General features: G+C 35.3%; 2 non-coding genes across 2 annotated transcripts; both read right to left on the bottom strand.

The window, feature by feature from the left end:
• Positions 1-458: 458 nt before the first annotated feature.
• TRNAN-GUU (transfer RNA asparagine (anticodon GUU)) lies at positions 459-532 on the bottom strand. The gene has a single exon. It is a non-coding gene; the product is annotated as a tRNA-Asn (tRNA).
• A 2,342-nt stretch (positions 533-2,874) lies between these two features.
• On the bottom strand, positions 2,875-2,948 carry TRNAN-GUU (transfer RNA asparagine (anticodon GUU)). The gene has a single exon. It is a non-coding gene; the product is annotated as a tRNA-Asn (tRNA).
• Between the last annotated feature and the right edge of the window lie 3,081 nt (positions 2,949-6,029).

The raw sequence follows: 6,029 nt of genomic DNA, 5'->3' as shown, positions 1-6,029 counted from the left end.
TAAATTATTTTTAAATGTTAGAATATGTTTTCTCGTCTTGTTTGTATGTCGCCATTTTTTGAGTGTTAAATAAAAGTTATTGCTGTGTTCCATCATTGGAGTTGCTTCATTTCGCCAAAGAAGTATTACAATGTGTATATAATACCGATTGTTAATTTACAGTATTAAGTGTGTTCTTAATATGTTTCTTCTAGTATTAAATTATATATGATACTATTTTTCCTTGCAATGTGAAATATCAATCTGAAATATTCACTTTCTATTTTGCAATGAGCAACTGATCTCAGTCACATTTTAATTTTTCAACCTCTTTTCTTTCATTGCTTAAATTTTGGGGTTCAACACCCCTTAAAGTAATAAAGTAATATTCCTCCTGCAAAGTCAAATTATATTCGTCTATGAAAAGGTTGTAGAGTCATTAGGATAATTGGAAGCAGAAAAGATGAAAAATATGCAACCGCCTTCGCCGGGAATCGAACCACGAATCTCTGGAATAACGGCCCAGCGTGCTGAACCACTACACCACGAAGGCACGCTAGGGAAGTGGGAGAAATACCTTATATACTCCTCTTTTTAAAAGGCGACTAGGGTTTTAGGGGACCTAGTCGCCAAATCCTGGGTGCGAAGAATCATCATCCACAACCATTTTAGTTCGGGCGCCACTTGTAGAGTCATTAGGTTGATTGGAAGCAGAAAAGATTAAAAATATGCAACCGCCTTCGCCGGGAATCGAACCACGGAGCTCTGGTATACCGGCTCAGCGTGCTGAACCGAACCACTACACCACAAAGACACGCTAGGGAAGTGGGAGAAATACCGTATAAGGTAAATAATATAATATTATTCTTATTCCATTTGTTCCCTATGTTTACATATTAAGTTCCTATGTTTACATATTTTTATTAAGTCATTAGCATTAAAAATTATCGTAAAAATACCAGTTAGATTCCGCAAATAATTTATTTTGTAAAATAGGGCGGTAATAATTGAAAATATTTACCTTTTTAGAAATTTTACTTCTCGACGAGAGATGGCTATTCTAGATATTACGTTAGCTACGCAATCAGCTGGAAATTTTTTTAATTTCTTCTCCGTTTAGTCCCATGGCCTTACACAAGAGCTGAGAGTGACACCCGAGATTTCAAATGGCGATATAATTGCTCCCTCCTATCTCAAGCATTTCCTTTCCAAAGTCTGGCATATAATATTTTTATATCCATATACTTGAGAACATTACTCTAAATTCTTCTCTCTCCTAACTCCATTAAATTTCAGGACTCTGAGAGTAAAGAAGCTTATATTGAAATCCCTGCTTCCCCAAGATAAGTTATCCACGCAAAATTTGATTCAACGTTACTGCTTTTAGGATTTGAGTCTGCAGCTCTAAAGTTCACCACTCGTCTCTGCATGTTCTTCTTGCCAAAGCAAATGCCGATCATACCAGAGGAAACTAAAATAAATATGTAGCCATAAAAAAGAGGTTCGAACTTAGCTATTTCGGTCGTAAAAATACAAGTTCAGTAACTTTATATTCGTTTGATATCCGTAATATTGAGCGAAGGAAATGGAAGGAAGAGCAATAAAATATTTAGAGCACTTGATAATTCCAAAAGAAACTGAACTCACTTTAGTTTTATGGTCGAGATTTGATTCTTGCCTTACATAAAACAGAAAATGTAATTTGCATGAGCTGGCATTCTTTGCAATGAGAGTGACAGAATGCTGATGCGGGGCATACAGAAGTGCTCGAAGGCTCTGACACGCTGGGATTTTGTAGATTCTTTGATCCACGTGAGTCCATTATTTCAATACTGAGGTACATATGTAAGACAAATGTTTGCATAATGTCACGTTCAGTTTAATTTAGGACAGCATCAGCAGGTACCTTTGTCATAAATTTTCCTGATTTATCGCATAACTGTGTAACAGCTATGTAGTTTCAGACATTTCCTTAAGCGAGAAAGAATTTCTTAATGAAACATGGTTTACGAGGACACAGAAAGTGCCCATTCAAATAATGCGTGATTCGTGTCGTGAAGTTTTTCTAAAGAAAATAAAGTCATATGTTATCGTAATAAACGATACGATAATTTGAAAAGCTTCTGGATGATATCGATTTCTCTTTCTTCTTAGGATCTTTACCTGTGCTACGGTTATATTTCAGTAGCTTATTCTGATTTAAACGTATCACCTAAGGGGTATCAGAAACCCCTATACCGACAATGTTAAATTGGTCATTTTCGATGTACCTTTTCTCAAAATCTGCTGCAGATACAAGCTTGAAATTTTTTCTGTAATTAAAGTATACCTATCTGATTATACTGAAATAAAGCTTTTGAAACATTTTGAGTTTTAGAGTAAATTACAGCATATTTTGTTAGGCATAGTAAAATTTAGCACTTTTTGCACAAAAAATAATTAAAAAAAATTATTTTCTAAGTTTATTACAAAAAGCTCATTTCAGTAAATATTAGGGAACCTAATAAATAAGCCATAAAATGTTTAGATACCTGTGAGCAGTAGTTCCTCAGAAAAGGTACATCGAGTATAAAAAAAAATCACGTTTGGAGAAAAACGCGTTTTTATGTAAAAATTCTCATTGATCAAAGCAGTAGATGACACATTAAAACTAGAATTTTTTTACAGTTCTAATTTTCATAGAGATTAAAGAATGGTATTTTTAGAAAGATAAAAGTGTAGATAATTTGAAAATGCAAAAATCCGAAATCACAATTTTTTGACAATTTTAGGGTTCCAACACCCCTTAAAGTAATAAAGTAATATTCCTCCTGTAAAGTCAAATTATATTCGTCTATGAAAAGGTTGTAGAGTCATTAGGATAATTGGAAGCAGAAAAGATGAAAAATATGCAACCGCCTTCGCCGGGAATCGAACCACGGATCTCTGGAATAACGGCCCGGCGTGCTGAACCACTACACCACGAAGGCACGCTAGGGAAGTCGGAGAAATACCTTATATACTCCTCTTTTTAAAAGGCGACTAGGGTTTTAGGGGACCTAGTCGCCAAATCCTGGGTGCGAAGAATCATCATCCACAACCCTTTTAGTTCGGGCGCCACTTGTAGAGTCATTAAATTGATTGGAAGCAGAAAAGATTAAAAATATGCAAACGCCTTCGCCGGGAATCGAACCACGGAGCTCTGGAATACCGGCCCAGCGTGCTGAACCGAACCACTACACCACAAAGACACGCTAGGGAAGTGGGAGAAATACCGTATAAGGTAAATAATATAATATTATTCTTATTCCTTTTGTTCCCTATGTTTACATATTAAGTTCCTATGTTTACATATTTTTATTAAGTCATTAGCATTAAAAATTGTCGTAAAAATACCAGTTACCTAAGATTCCGCAAATAATTTATTTTGTAAAATAGGGCGGTAATAATTGAAAATATATCCTATAAAAATGTATATGTTTAAATACAAGTTTAATCTGAAGAATGTTAATCCTCATTATATTCCCACTGTCTTAACACTTTATCACTTTGCAGCTCATTCTCGCTGGTATAAAGGACATCGTAATCATAAAAGCATCGGTGTGCGCGTTGTATATTAGAAACCAGGATCGAATTTTAATTTCGTTTCACGTTGCTGTAGTAATAAAGATACAATTTTCATCAGAACATTTAAGTTTTTTTCCTTTCAATTTTTGTTTTTACTTCCTTGTACGAAGTAAAAAGAAAGTATTGTAATCGCAAAAAGCTTCAGGCAGCATATTTCAAAGAAAATATCCACTCTGACCGCTTTCGAATGCAATTTAACGATGTTTTTGCGTGATATCTGTACGTAAGGATAGAATAAAAGTCTCTTTTCCTCCAAAAAAACTGCTTTAAAATGAATTCTGAAGAGAATTTTTCGCGGCATCTATACGAAAGTATGTACGTACGTATCTCGCATAACTCAAAAACGACTAGCCTCAGAACGTTGAAATTTTGTATATACGACTACTTTAACATGTAGATGTGCACCTCGTATTTTGGTTTCAATCGGCAGCGTCAAACGTATATAAATATATTTATAAATATATCTACTCTGTTACTCGGCTCAGTGATCTCAGTTTCTTTACACTTATATGTTTGTAAATTGTACAATTTTTGCTTTAAAATGATTGAGTTATGTTGTTTTTATCTTCCGGTTAAGGGTTTTATGCCTTTAGTAAATTTGTATGCAATATTTTTAGAATTATCAACAGTTTTAAAATAGTTTAAGTGCCGCTAAGTCTAATTTGATGGCGGCCATTGCTCTTGTTTACATTTGAAACAGCTGAGTAGCGGATTTGTTACCAATCTAGAGAAACTTAGCTTCGCAACGACAAAGATAACGCCTTCATTTATTATTTAAATCATGCTTAATCCTTTCTGGAATTTTTTCGAGGAAATAAGCGTTTAAGATTTACTTCGTAATTTTTAATACAGATATTTTGAGTTTTTATGTATTTTTGCGTTGTCGCGAGGTGAAAACTGAATTAATTGAATGGGAAATACTCAATCGTCTGTGAAAAACTGTTTCTTTTTTGTTTTGTTCGCTTAATTTCTTTTATACATAGTTCTATCTTTGTTATAGTATTTGAATAGAACATGTGGCAACGATTAGATAATTCTTTAAATGATATAAATTTTGTGCATTCTGATTTATACTATGAACGAAACATAATACTGTTAAGTAAACCCAGCGCCAGAGTGTCGCTATGGCAAACAAAGTGAATTTTAAAGAATGCATTTATTCTATTGTGGTTTATGCGCTGTCGGCGAAGTAGGTTTAATTCAATCTAATAAGTTTAAATGAAATGCAAAAAGAAATGCGTATAATTTAATATTCCGTACAAGGAAGTCATGCGGTGTACACATCAGATTTTTTATTTTAAAAATGCACAAGAACAATTGCAGTATATTTCTAAAACAATCTTTCTGGTATAAGAGATAATACCATTCATTGTTATTTTTGTAGATTTATGTTTTTCCTTTTTAACATCTGTGCCCTTGTAGAGACGTTAATCTATTCGAAACAGAAAAATGTGAAAAATCAGTTATGCTTCATTGGAATACAAACCATGAAACCACCAATTTAGAGCAGGACACTTTGTTTTCTCCGTTCTTCCACCATGACTTCGTGGATTAACAGTAGCACACCCAGCGCGTCATCGAGAGGTCTAGATTCAAGTCCCGGCAAGGGTCTTGCACATTTTTTATGTTTCTTGTATTCAAAAATATCCTAATGACGCTACAGTGGCTCCCGAATTAAAAGGTGGTAGATGATGAATTTTCACCATCAAGATTTGGCGTCCCCTAATCCCCAGTCGCCTTTTAAAAGGGGGATAATATAAGGTATTTTATCCCTCTCTTCTGCATGCTTTCTTCGTGTAACGGTAGCACATTCGTCGCGTATTCGAGAGGTTCTGGTTCGAGTCCCGGGGAGGCCATTTCTCATTTCTCGCATTTTCTACGTAAAATCACCTAATGTCTTTACAGTGCCACCCGTACTAAAAGATGGTGCATGATGATTCTTCATCACCAGAATTTGGCAATGGGGGTCTTCAAATCCTTAGGGGTATATAAGTAATTTCTCCCTCCTTTCTGCATGCTTTCTTCGTGTATCGGTAGCCCACTCGAAGCGTATTCGAGAGGTTCTGGTTCGAGTCCCGCGGAGGCCATTTCTCATTTCTCGTACTTTCTACGTAAAATCACCTAATGTCTCTACAGTGACATCCGTACTAAAAGATGGTGCATGATGATTTTTCATCACCAGAATTTGGCAATGGGGGTCTGCAAATCCTTAGGGGTATATAAGTAATTTCTCCCTCCTTTCTGCATGCTTTCTTCGTGTAGCGGTAGCCCACTCGAAGCGTATTCGAGAGGTTCTGGTTCGAGTCCCGCGGAGGCCATTTCTCATTTCTCGTATTTTCTACGTAAAATCACCTAATGTCTTTACAGTGATATCCTTACTAAAAGATGGTGCATGATGATTATTCATCACCAGAATTTGGCAATGGGGGTCTGCAAATTCTTAG

This window comes from Stegodyphus dumicola, chromosome 5, assembly GCF_044657685.1.
Source record: "Stegodyphus dumicola isolate Sdum_Otavi_A_Nest chromosome 5, ASM4465768v1".
NCBI lineage: Eukaryota > Metazoa > Arthropoda > Arachnida > Araneae > Eresidae > Stegodyphus > Stegodyphus dumicola.
Note: the sequence above shows the minus strand (reverse complement) of the source record. Positions and strands in the feature narration are given on the sequence as shown.